At 41.5% G+C, this 13117-nt stretch overlaps 1 non-coding gene across 1 annotated transcript; it reads left to right on the forward strand.

The window, feature by feature from the left end:
* Positions 1-6272: 6272 nt before the first annotated feature.
* Positions 6273-6379, forward strand: LOC116748222. Its single transcript, XR_004348233.1, has one exon. It is a non-coding gene; the product is annotated as a U6 spliceosomal RNA (small nuclear RNA).
* The last annotated feature ends 6738 nt before the right edge of the window (positions 6380-13117 follow it).

Raw genomic sequence — 13117 nt, forward strand, 5'->3', positions numbered from 1 at the left:
TGGAAACTGGAGTCGGAATCCCCTGTGGGGTCAGCTCTGTATTCATTCATTCAACAGACGATTGTTAAGAAGTTACTATGTATCTATAGTATTAGGTATTGGGGATGCAAGACTGAGTTCTTCATTCTTGAGTTTCACAAGCCTAGAGAGGTGGGATTTGGAACATGTAGACACATTGACATAATATCTGTCTACAAAGCTGCTATGGTAGATGTATATTTCAGTAGTCCCACTAACAGAGGAGGTGGGGATGGGAGCTTCTTTCCCTAAGACCCAGGACCTGAGACACTACTGGGTAGAGTTTTAGTAAAATGAGCAGAGACTGAGTAGGTGTCTAAGAACTATTCTAGAAGACACTTTGACATTAAGCTACTCTTATCAAGATCCCCCACCCCTACCTATCCCAGGAACTCAAACTGAAAAACCCAAGCTGCAGTGGCCCAGGAGCTGCTCAATGCTGTTGTAACCCAAGATAGTGGAAGAGGGTCTGAGGTCTGAAAGGATTGAATTGCTTTACCTTGGGTAAGCCTTGATTTCTTAATCTGTAAGATAGGGGTATAATAGGATTAACAGAGACAGTCACTGGACTGAGGGAAGTGATCTACTGTACAATACTTAGAGCCTGGTACATACATACCTGTCAGTTTCATTCAGTTCGACAAATGAATATTGAGATTCTGCTGAGGAACTGTTAGTCCCCTTCCCCATTTGTCACCTGGTTCCTTTCACTGGTTCCTCTCACTGTGCCTGTTTTATCTACCCATCATCACCCAAACATACATCATTAACATGAAATGCACAGTTTTTTAAGAATTACATTTTATGTCAGGTTGCAGACAAATGTCTGAGTGTGGGTGTTTCAGGCACATGGGTTCCTAACATAATTAGCTCACTTGAGGTTCCAGCCGTGAATCTGTCCTATCCCTCCTTCCCCCTACCTCCCCAAGGCAGGCTGGATGAGGACTGGCTTTTTCTCTCCTCTCTTCCCCTCCCCTCGGTTCTCAGCCCTGGCTGTGATGGAATGACTTGGTGAGCTTTCTAAAAATGTCCCTGGCTCCCATCTTCAGCTATACAATTGATCTGAGCCTAGACATCATGTATTAAAACTCCAGAGATTGAGAACCAGTGCTCTAAAGAGAGCTCCGTTTAGGTCTTGGTGGATGGAGGACGTCTTCCAAGAGCCAAGGTCTGCTAATACAATTCCGGTGAACACTACTTCCAGCCCAAAGCAGGGGAATTGTGATTCAGCTGGTGCTTGGCGCTTGCTCAGTCATGGTTGTGGAATGCGTGATCGGCAGTTTCCTTGCTTTGAATATACCAAGAATATATTTAACAATTTTTTTTTTATGGCCACACTGCGCAGCATGTGGGATCTTAGCTCCCCGACCGGGGATCGAACCTGTGCCCCTGCGGTGGAAGCCTAGAGTCTTAATCACTGGACCACCAGGGAAGTCCCTATTTAACAATTTTGAATGTGGCCTCCAATTTGCATCACCATATTTAATTTTCCCGCAGCACCCATGGGACTTGTCTGGTTATGTTCACCATCAGCCTGGCCCACACCACACTGTGAGCCAGCACCTAATAAAGGTAGGCCCCCAAACCCTTATATTGTTTATCACCTTGGTGTTGAGCCACTTAAAAATGGGACCAGGGGCTTCCCTGGTGGCGCAGTGGTTGAGAGTCCGCCTGCCAATGCAGGGGACGCGGGTTCGTGCCCCGGTCCGGGAAGATCCCACATGCCATGGAGCTGCTGGGCCCGTGAGCCATGGCCGCTGAGCCTGCGTGTCCGGAGCCTGTGCTCCGCAACGGGAGAGGCCACAACAAGTGAGAGGCCACGTACCGCTTAAAAAAAAAAAAAAAGGGACCAAATTGGAACAGGTTAGATTTTAAGCTTCTGATTGTGTGTTTCTGCTTGCTGTCCATGATCTACAATTGTCCCCTTATATCCATGTGGACTCCCTGGCTCTGCTGCCTCTCACTGCCAGGGGGACATGTTCTGTCCAGCCCAACCTGGCCTCTTGACCTGTGTACTGGGCCCAGGTGTTTCTCTGTCCAAGGGGCAAGAACCACGTTCTGCTGGCCCAGCACTCTGCCTGGCTTCTTCCTCATATTGTTTAGGTCTTTAAACTTCATATATAGCTTACATGACCATTTCCTGAAGTGCAGAGTACACCCTTAGTAATTTGGGGAGGAATGATTTCAGTAACTGATTTGTGAACTTGTCAAGTTTCATCTGTTAGCATTTATTCAGACCTTATCAAACTTTAGGCGGTTTCCTAAATACTTAAATAACACATGAATTATGCCTCATTTTGTTATGCATTCTTGAGGGTTAAGGCTGAGTCAACCAGATGTCTATTTTGTCATTTTTCCTCTATCCGCAATCTGAATTGGGGCTTGTCGCACAATGCTGTGCTTATGAATCATCTGGAGTGCCAGTGAGACACAAGACTGCTGGCCCCTATCCCCAGAGATTCTGGGTCTGTAGGTCTGGGATGGGGCCCAAGAGTTTGTATTTCTAACATGTCAGGTGATGCTAATGCTGCTGGTCTCATGGACCACACTTTGAGTAGCACTGGCCTAAATCACGGACGTACCATCTTGGGCTGACAGTTTATATCTGAACTTCAGCTTGACCATTATTGAGACTTCCCAGTATGAAGAACTTGTGACAGGCTAATCATTTGCTTGGTTCTCGTTATTTTACCATTATATATATTTTCCAGTCTAGACAGGGTCCACTTTATTTCTGATGTTTCCTTTAATCCCTGAGTACCTGGAGATGCAGAGCCATTCTGTAGAATTTTATTGTCCTAGTTTTTACCCCGATGAATCATCTTTTAACAGACATGTGAACCTTCACCAAATACATTATGTCATCCTTCTGAGCTTTGCAGAGAGAAGAATTTATATGCCTTTAGGTCTGATGTGAAATGATGGCTTCACTGTGCCCATCCTGCAGCAACTCTGACTTGGGAGGGTTCCCAGAAGTGTGACCGAAAACCCTGTGTCTGGTGCTGAGTAAGGAAGGGTTGGCTTGTGACCCTATTACTGAAGCCTCCTACCTCCGTGCTTGTGGGAGCAGGTCTGTCTCCTCCCAGGCTGCCACATTCAAAAGTGGGATTTATTTTTAGAGAAGAAATCGTTAGTCATTAGACTCTCTCATGCTTCCTTTTTCCCTTTGGGTAAAATTTAAGAACCTGAGCTTTATAAGAAAATTTTCAGGCTATTAGGAGAAATGGTAAAATAATTATAGCCTTGGTACAATGAACCCATTTGCTTCTCTTCCACACAAAGGCAGACTTCTCACAGGAGTTACCACTCTCAGTCCCTACATCTAAATCAACTTTATCTTTTATCTTTATTTGAGGATCCCCTGGCTCCTTTGATTTCCTGGCCCCTTCACCTAGGGTTTCAAAAACTAATTTTGTCATATATTGAACATTTGCTCTTTAAGCCCATTATAAAATCTCATAATGGAAGTTGGCTCTTAGCAAAATAGTCCTCTGGCTTAGGTATGTACACGTTTTCACTTAAGAACAGAAGGATTTAATAGATATAATCTATATAGAAGCAGAAATAACTGAAAACAAGATTTCTCTGATATCTTTAAGTTCAGAGTTTTCTTACAAGAACTTTTAACATGTTTCCATTGCCTTGGACTAAATAAGTGTCATGTGGATAGTTTTACTACCAGAAAAGCCATCAAAATAGCCAATTTTTGTCTTTAAGTTCTATCTGTAAATATATAGTTGAGAATGTCATCATTTTGAAGCATATCAAAAATTCATAATCACCTGGTGGCCAATAAGGCCCAGGATCCCCTGAGGGGGTCACTATACATTTAACTGCATCCCTCCCTCCCTCCCTCCCTCCCCACAGCTATAACATTTTATTTTTACAATTTAATCTGACTCAGTGAGACAGAGACGATCAATTTTAGGACAGCAGGAAGTAGGTTTTTTGCAAAGGGGTATCAGTAACCCAAAAGGAAGGGAGGGATTCTAATATACAGCAACTCAGAGTCCAAAGGGTTTCTGTGGTCTTGAGGCTAGAGAAAGGGCCACATCACATGAGGTAGCCAATTGCAGCTCCTCTGCTTTGCTGAAGTGATGGAGAAGGAGCAGTGAGAGGTTATACGAGTCTCAGTCTTCTCTTCTACTTCAGACAATTGAGTGTGGCAAGTTAAGATAGCCACAGATTCTTTGACACACCTCTCACTGGAGAATGGTTCTGTGTCCTCTCCACTTCCACCTGAGTGGGCTTGGTGATGGCTCGAGCAGTAGCATACAGTGAGATGTTGCTGTGCCAGTTTCTGGGCCTGAACCTTAAAAGACATGAAGCTTCTACTTCCTGTCTCTTGGAACACCCATTCTTGGAACCCAGCCTCTGGGTTCCTTCCTCTGTTCTGAGGAAGCCTAAGCATCTCTGTGGAAAAGCTCACATGGAGAGGACTGAGGCCAGGTTACTGCTGGCATCACCTTCAGCCATATGAATAAGCTGTGTTGGAGTTGGATCCCCCAGCTTCAGGAGACTGCCCAGCTGCCACTGTGTGGTACAGAGACAACCCTTCCTGCTACGTCCTTCCCACCTTGCAGATTCAGGAGCAAGATAAATGATTCTCGTTACTTTAAACTGCTGAGATTTGAAGTCATTCTTTATGCAGCAATAGATATGCAGGACAATTAGCATCTCCTTTTTCTACTCCTTCCCATTGCTTCCCAAGAGGCAATTGCTCTCATGCCAGAGCCTTTCAGACAGGGTCCTGCCAGAATTTCCAAAACCCAGAATGCCTATGGTTGTGTCTTCCCAGTTCTTTTCCCTGTCAGTGCTGTAGTCCAGAATGCTCTCTGTACCTTCCCTCAGCTCCTTCATCCATGCAACTTTGCCTTCTCTCCTTCAGAGCCCACTGATTAACCAAGTAATATGTTTGGGTTAAGAGCCAGAAGGAGCTGGAGACTTCCAACCCGCTTTTAGTCATCATGCCAACAGAAAGCTTTTTTCAAGGTTAAAAGCTGCTCAGTCTTCTATATCCTCACTTAGGTGACATAAATATGCCCTTAAGGGTGTACCTAAAATCTATGATACTGTTAAATTCTGAGTAGGTATTGGTGACAGTCAGCTAAGAGTAAAGCTTGGCCTGTCAGTGGCCACAGGATGGGACCCTCCCCCTGAAGAGTGGTAGGATGGTGAGGATACTTACCATTGAAAGAGGAAGGAGAAATATACTGAGAAGGAAACAGAAAATGGAGAGGGCATCAAAAAAACCACACTTAGGTGGTTTACCTTGACTAAGGGAGACTACTTCTGAGTCACTACTTGCCAGGCTGAAGCTGAAACATTACTATGATTAGTACTAGTACTCCTTGATGGCGTGGTAGGCCTTTCTTTGTGCCAGGTACTGTTCCAACATGCTGTTTGAATTAAGGTGGGTATTATTAGTATCTCTTACTTAGGCCTGAGGAAACTGAGGCATCAAGGGGAGAGGGCACTTGGCGAAGGTCACATGGCATGGCAGTGAGTAACCAAGTTGAGAACCAGGATTCAATCGCAGGGCGTCTGGCTCCATTATCTGTCACCGCTGACATCAGAACTCTAGGCACAGAAGCTTTGGTGAGCCCAGTTTGACTTCACAATACGTCTTTAGTCTTTGGCTCATGTCGTGCATCATGTCGCACAGGCTGAGAGATGCTTCATCTTTTTTATTTTAAACACATTTTAATCTCAGATATATCATAGGTGCCTTTGTAGGCTGCTTGAAGTCATTCTCAGAAGGTAGAGTAAAAATAAACGAATACACAAAGATAGGTTACAAAAGCAAATGAAAAAAAGATAATGGAGTAGCTCTGTGTAATAAGAATTAAGCCCAGTGGCCTTTATGATGATGAACTAGGAAACTAGGTCACATCTGCATTAGACATGTATTCCTGAGTTTATAGACATTCTAATGACCCTTATCAACAGTGGCTTTAAAAAATATTAATTTTTGCTTTTTTAAAAAAAGTAGGTATAGATTTTTTTTTCTTTTTTTAGTCTACAGACATTTATTGGTTGCCCACAAAGAGCTGAATACATACTTGATGATAAATATTTTGCCAATAGGATAGCCTCCAGAGAACCACCTGCTTATATTGAAACCTTTCATTTGCATTAAACTGCATGCATAATTTAAGCTGACTCTAACACCTCAAAGAGGCTCAGAAAGGAATCCATCTTTTCTCAGTGGGCAGAAATAAGTAGGCTCTCTCTAACTGTAAAGAATATGACCCGTGCTTGCTTCAGCAGCACATATACTAAAATTGGAACAGTACAGAGAAGATTAGCATGGCCCCTCTGCAAGGATGACGCGTGAATTCGTGAAGCGTTCCATATTTTTGTATGTATATGTATAAATGATTCACTTTGTTATACAGCAGAAACTAACACACCATTGTAAAGCAATTATACTCCAATAAAGATGTTAAAAAAAATAAAAAGAATATGACCCATTTTGGAGAAAAGGGTATTTCTCTAAAGAATCCTATTTGTGTATCAAAAACAATGTGGTTACCTAATATAAGTGCAAAGACATTACAAATGCTGTTTAAAAATTCATGAGTCTAGTGTTTAATATATTCAGAATAAAGTCAGAGGGTTTTTTTTTTTTTTTTTTTTTTTGCCATACGCGGGCCTCTCACTGTTGCGGCCTCTCCCGCCGCGGAGCACAGGCTCCGCACGCGCAGGCTCAGCGGCCACGGCTCAGGGGCCCAGCCGCTCCGCGGCATGTGGGATCCCCCCGGACCAGGGCACGAACCCGTGTCCCCTGCACCGGCAGGCGGACCCTCAACCACTGTGCCACCAGGGAAGCCCAGTCAGAGGGTTTTTACAGGAAGACAAAACAAATGTCCTGTATCCTCGTCACTCTGCTTTTTTCCAGTGTTTCATATTGGCTGTGTAAACAATCAATACTGAATAGTAAAGAGGTGTTGCTGAACAGGTAATGAGTTTGAATTAGATAAACTTGGCCTGGGCAGACTGAACGTACCGGTGGGGCATATGATTCTTAATCTGATAACTACTAATTTGAAGTCAATAGCTTTAAGATACTGAAGGAAAAAGAGAAACCGCCTTTCTGAGGAGGACAGACAGAGCAGGGAAAAGCAGTGTGACCACCGTGGGATATGTACATTTTCTCTGTCTTTTGAAGTGTTGAAAAAAATATTTCCCTCCATTTATTGGGATAAATTATTTTCTGTAAAGCTTTTTATATCTTAATTAAGTTTTTAACTTTAACTTTATTATTATTTATTGATTTTTGGGGGGGTGCCATGCCCTGTGGCCTGTGGGATCTTAGTTCCCCGACCAGGGGTTGAACCTGGGACCTTGGCAGTGAGAGCACAGAATCCTAACCACTGGACCACCAGGAAATTCCCTAAATTTAATTTGAAATAAATTTTAAAATTTAGAAGCATAAAAATATTTTAAAATGACTAGCTCTCATAAAGATAGTTGCAATTCTGTTAAAAATAAACATGGGTTACCTGGGCCATGATTATTAATTTGCTAAGTAGATATATACATATGCTTTTATTTTGGGTTCCATCAGCATCTTAGTTCAATTTAGGGGAAAGCGGGTAAGCACAGAGAAGCAGAATAAGGTAGATCAGAGCCAGACGTCAGAAGATCTGGGTTTATGACCCAGTTTTGCAGCTCTCTTTACTAGCTGTGACCATAGTCAAAGTCTGTTTATGCCTCAGTTTCTCATGGTGTAAAATGTAGATAATGAGACCTATTTCTCTGTGTCAGAAAGTTATCTTGATGAGTAAATGAGAAATTGGTGGGACAATGTTTGCAAATAGAAAATTGGTATACATAAGCAGACACTATTAATTTCTTATAAACAGAAAATTCATTTAAAATATTTATGATGTTACTGCTATATATAGGGCAATAATCTAGGTCTTATGAAGATTAAAAAAAATAAATCAGATATGGTTTCTATAGTTCATTCCAAAAGCTTATAGTAACACAGGATCAACAAACTTGCTATGAGGAGCCAAGTGGGAAACACATAAGGGTTTGGGGGCCAGATTGTCTCTATTGCAATTACTCAACTCTGCCATTATAGGGCAAAAGCAGCCATAGACAATATGTAAAATAGTGAACATGGCTCTGTTACAATAAAACTTTATTTACAAAAACATGCAGTGGGCCAGATTTTGTCCACGAGCTGTGGTTTACTGACACTGGGTCTAATCAGAGAGAATATGTGCACGTAACACTATAATATGCGGGCAGAGCACTAGGTGTTACAAACGAAATGGATGAAGAGTGAAGGGCATCATCTAGGTGAGATAAGAAAGTCTTCCAGGAGATTATAAATTTGAGTGAGGCCTTGAAGGATGTGGTCATATTTGGATTTGTAAGCTGGAGGAAGACATTCCCAGCAGAAAAGATAGCATAAGAAAAGGTATAAAGTGGAAACATGAAGGAAGTATTTAAAGAAGAATGAGCAATTTGTTTGGCAAATTTGTAGTCGTAGAGTGAGAAGAATTCACTAGAGTGGATGTAAGAATGGAAAAACATATATAATCATTTAAGCATAAGCTGTATTATTTCTGACCTCACCCCACCCCCTTGATGAATACTAAGCTGTAGTTGTTGGGAAAGGATTTCTTCTAATTTTGGTTAGTCAGAATACTCCTACATGTTTCTATGTTGCAGAGTCATTTTAGGTATTTCTAAGGATATACTGCAACTTGTAATTATTCCCAAGAATGGTTTGTCTGTCTTCGTGGTTCCATACACATTCTTCATCAGTCAACAAAGAATTGCACATAGGTTGGCCACTATGAGGACAGAACCATGAGGAGGAGTGTCTGATTCAGAACAGGGAGTAATTCTCTAGAGCTACACTGTCCAACATGGTAGCCTCATGTGGTTATTTAAATTTCAATAAAATTAAAAATTCAGTCATACTAGCCCCATTTCGAGTGTGCAGTACCCACCTGTGTCTAGTGGCCACTGTACTGCACAGTGCAGATGTAGAACATTTCCACCATTGCAGAAAGTTCTGTTGGACCATGCTGCTCTTAAGAGATAAGAAACCAGCAACCATTATACATTGATTTAGAGTCCTGGGGCTGGAGATTTGGGTGACAGTTATGATATTTAGCAACTGGCTCCATTAACAAATACATCCCTTTCTAAGTATTAGTTTTGTCACTTGTGATATGGGGTAATAATAGTACTTACAGGTGGTGATAAGATAAAATGATGCACAGCTCTTTGGAAGCTGTAAAATACTACATAAACACATGACATTGTTGTTATTTCAGTGATACCATCTCTGTGCCTTCAGGCAATTTCCGTTATTTTCCTTTTTTGCTTCCATGTACAAAATCATGTCATTTGCGAATAGAGATAGTTTTGCTTTTTCCCTTCCATTCTGGATGCCTTTTATTTCATTTTCCTGCCTAATTGCTCTGACGTGAATCTCCAATACAGTGTTGAATAGAAAATGGTTAGAGCAATCACTAATCATTAGAGAAATGCAAATCAAAATCACAGTGAGGTATCACCTCATACGGTCAGAATGGCCATCATCCAAAAATCTACAAACATTTAAGGCTGGAGAGGGTGTGGAGAAAAGGGAGCCCTCCTGCACTGTTGGTGGGAATGTAAATTGATACAGCCACTATGGAGAACAGTATGCAGGTTCCTTAAAAAACTAAAAATAGAACTACCATATGACCCAGCAAGTGCACTACTGGGTATATACCCTGAGAAAACCATAATCCAAAAAGATACATGTTCCACAATGTTCATTGCAGCACTGTTTACAATAGCCAGGACATGGAAGCAACCTAAGTGTCCATCAACAGATGAATGGATAAAGAAGATGTGCCATGTATATACAATGGAATATTACTCAGCCATAAAAAGGAACGAAATTGAGTTATTTATAGTGAGGTGGATGGACCTAGAGGCTGTCATACAGAGTGAAGTAAGTCAGAAAAAGAAAAACAAATACCGTATGCTAATGCACATATATGGAATCTAAAAAAATGGTACTGATGAACCTAGTGGCAGGACAGGAATAAAGACGCAGACGTAGAGAACGGACTTGAGGACACAGTGGGGAAGGGGAAGCTGGGACGAAGTGAGAGAGTAGCATTGACGTATATACACTACCAAATGTAAAATGGATGGCTAGTGGGAAACTGCAGCATAGCACAGGGAGATCAGCTCGATACTTTGTGACGACCTAGAGGGGTGGGATGGGGGGGGTGGGACGGAGGCTCAAGAGGGAGGGGATATGGGGGATATATGTATACTTGTATACTTATAGCTGATTAACTTTGTTGTACAACAGAAACTAACACAACATTGTAAAGCAATTATGCTCCAATAAAGATATTAAGAAAATAAAAATAAAAGTAAAGAAAATGGTTAGAACAGACATTCATGTCTAGTTTCTGATCTTAAGGGGAAGGTTTTCAGTCTTTCGCCATTAAGTATGATGTTATCTGTAGGTTATTTGCTGGTGCCCTTTATCAGGTTAAGGAAGTTCCCTTCTTTTTTTTTTTATTTTTATTGGAGTATAGTTGATTTACAATGTTGTGTTTGTTTCAGGTATACAGCAAAGTGAATCAGTTATACATATACATATATCCACTTTTTAAAAAAATTCTTTTCCTACATAGGCCATTCAGAGTATTGAGTAAACTTCCTTGTGCTATACAGCAGGTTCTTATTAGTTATCTATTTCATATATCGTAGTGTGTATATGTCAGTCCCAATCTCCCAATTTATCCCTCCCCACCCTTATCCCCTGGTAGCCATAAGTTTGTTTTCTATATCCGTGACTCTACTTCTGTTTTGTAAATAAGTTCATTTGTATCCTTTTTTTGGGGAAGTTCCCTTCTTTTCTAAGTCTCTTGATTTTGTTTTGTTTTTTATCATGAAAATGTGTTGGTCCCTCCTCCCTTGTCTCATTCAATTTGCTTATCACCTTTTCTTTGCTCCTTCACTTATTATTCTTTTCTGTCTTAGCTCTTTATAGGTATGGAAACCAACTATGTGAGGCTGTATGTAGCATCCCCCAAAGAATTTCCTTTCCAGGAAGGTCAGACAAGAGTACATGGATGCATTAGACAAACCCCTGGCACCTACGTTAAGGCTACTGCTAAAAAATCAATGCCGAGTTCATGTTCTACCACAGTGGGAAATGTTATTTCTTGGCAGAAGAACTGTATACCATTAATGTTTACTATTTATTTATTTTGCCACGCCATGCAGCATGCGGGATCTTAGTTCCCCAACAAGGGATCGAACCTGTGCCCCCTGCAGTGGAAGCGTGGAGCCTTAACCACTGGACTACCAGGGAAGTCCCACAAGTTATTTTTTTGAGGTGGGGAATAGTGGAGTTTATTTATTGATGTGGTAGTCTGCTATGGGGGAGAAGAGGACAGGAGAGTGAGAGAAAAAAATAAAGATATGATGAAGCATCAGAAAGGAAGTTGGGGAGACTATATGAGCAAAGACAAGGACGTGGAAATAATCGTGGAATGTTCAAGAGCTAGTGAGTGATGAGACTGACCTGATGTATATGAGAGCAGGTGTTTTTGTAACATAAGTAGGTAGCATGTGAGTCCTAGAGGTCCTCCATAAAACTTCAATTTGTGGACAGATCTAATTTCAGATCTGGAATCCCATGGAAACAGTGGTTTCCTGGTTGAGAGGGAGTCATTAAACAGTCTGTAGGATTCTAAGGAAATTATCTCTTAATAGAACAAAAAAATAACTTGCCAGTTCTTTTTTTTAAATTTTTTTATTGAAGTATAGTTAACTCAATGTTGTGTTAGTTTCAAGCGTACAGCAGTGATTCAGTTTTATATATATATACATATATTCTTTTTCAGATTCTTTCCCATTACGTGCCATCACAAGATACTGAGTATAGTTCCCTATGCTCAAGGAATCTTTAAATTTTTTTTATTTATATATTTATTTATTTATTTATTTTTGGCCATGCCACACGGCATGCAGGATCCTAGTTCCCTGACCAGGGATTGAAGCCATGCCCCCTGCAATGGAAGCGTGGAGCCCTAACCACTGGACTGCCAGGGAATTCCCTGCTAGCTCATTATAATCACAAATTTAGCAGTGTATTTCAGTGTTTCAAAGCCCTTTTCTTCAGGAAAGGTGAACATGTCTTATTGTTGTCGTCTTCCATTTTATCCCCAACCTTCCCTTATTTTCTGCATATTAGATTTTATAGTCTCCCAAAGATCTCACCACTGTGGGGTACATGGTAAGCATCAACTCCAGGGCCCTTATGTGTTATATTCCTTTTTATCCAGCTCAGTATCAAACTTCCTTTGTTTTAGTTGCAGTGCCAATTTGCTGACTCACTTAATTTACTTGACCAGAGTATTTTCTCCGGCTCCGATGATGTCAGTCCCATCCTCTTAACTCCTGCATCCGTGGAAGGCTAGGATCAGCTTCTTCATTGTCCATCTCCCCTTTCCGAGACACTGACCATTTTTACAGTTTCCTCTGCCTTCTGGGAATCAGCCGTCACCTAGCTTCCTCTTGATTCCAAAGAGACCTGACAAATGTATTTACACTAAGTTATGAGGAGCTTCATATGTTATCTCTCCCCAGAGTGCAAACATTTAAAAATGGGATGGCAAAGAGTGGTGTGGTGGGCAGCTTCTGACATGGCCCCCGGTGAGCTCTGCCTCCTGTGTGGAGGAGGGAATTGTGATTCCCTCACTGTGTGATTCCCTCCCCTTGAGTGTGGGTCTAACTTAGTGACTTGCTGCTGTTTCCAGTTAAGGGCTTGTGTGCCCACGGCACAGAAAGGCAAACTCTGACAGCTGGTGTTTGCAGCAAAGTAAGGGTTATGTAGCAACAGATAATTAATACAAGTGGACAGTACATACTCCAAAGTAATGACTTCCAAATGGTGAGCATCCAGATGTGCAGAAACAAGAAGGGCAATATTTTGGAGCAGAGGCTGTCCCTGGCTCAGCTCCATGGAGACAATTGCCCACTCTTAAACATAAGGTCATCGTTACTGGTAGCAGCTAAGAACCTTACAATCCATAAAATCAACTCTTCAGGATTT

Source organism: Phocoena sinus, chromosome X (assembly GCF_008692025.1).
Source record: "Phocoena sinus isolate mPhoSin1 chromosome X, mPhoSin1.pri, whole genome shotgun sequence".
In the NCBI taxonomy this organism is placed as follows: domain Eukaryota; kingdom Metazoa; phylum Chordata; class Mammalia; order Artiodactyla; family Phocoenidae; genus Phocoena; species Phocoena sinus.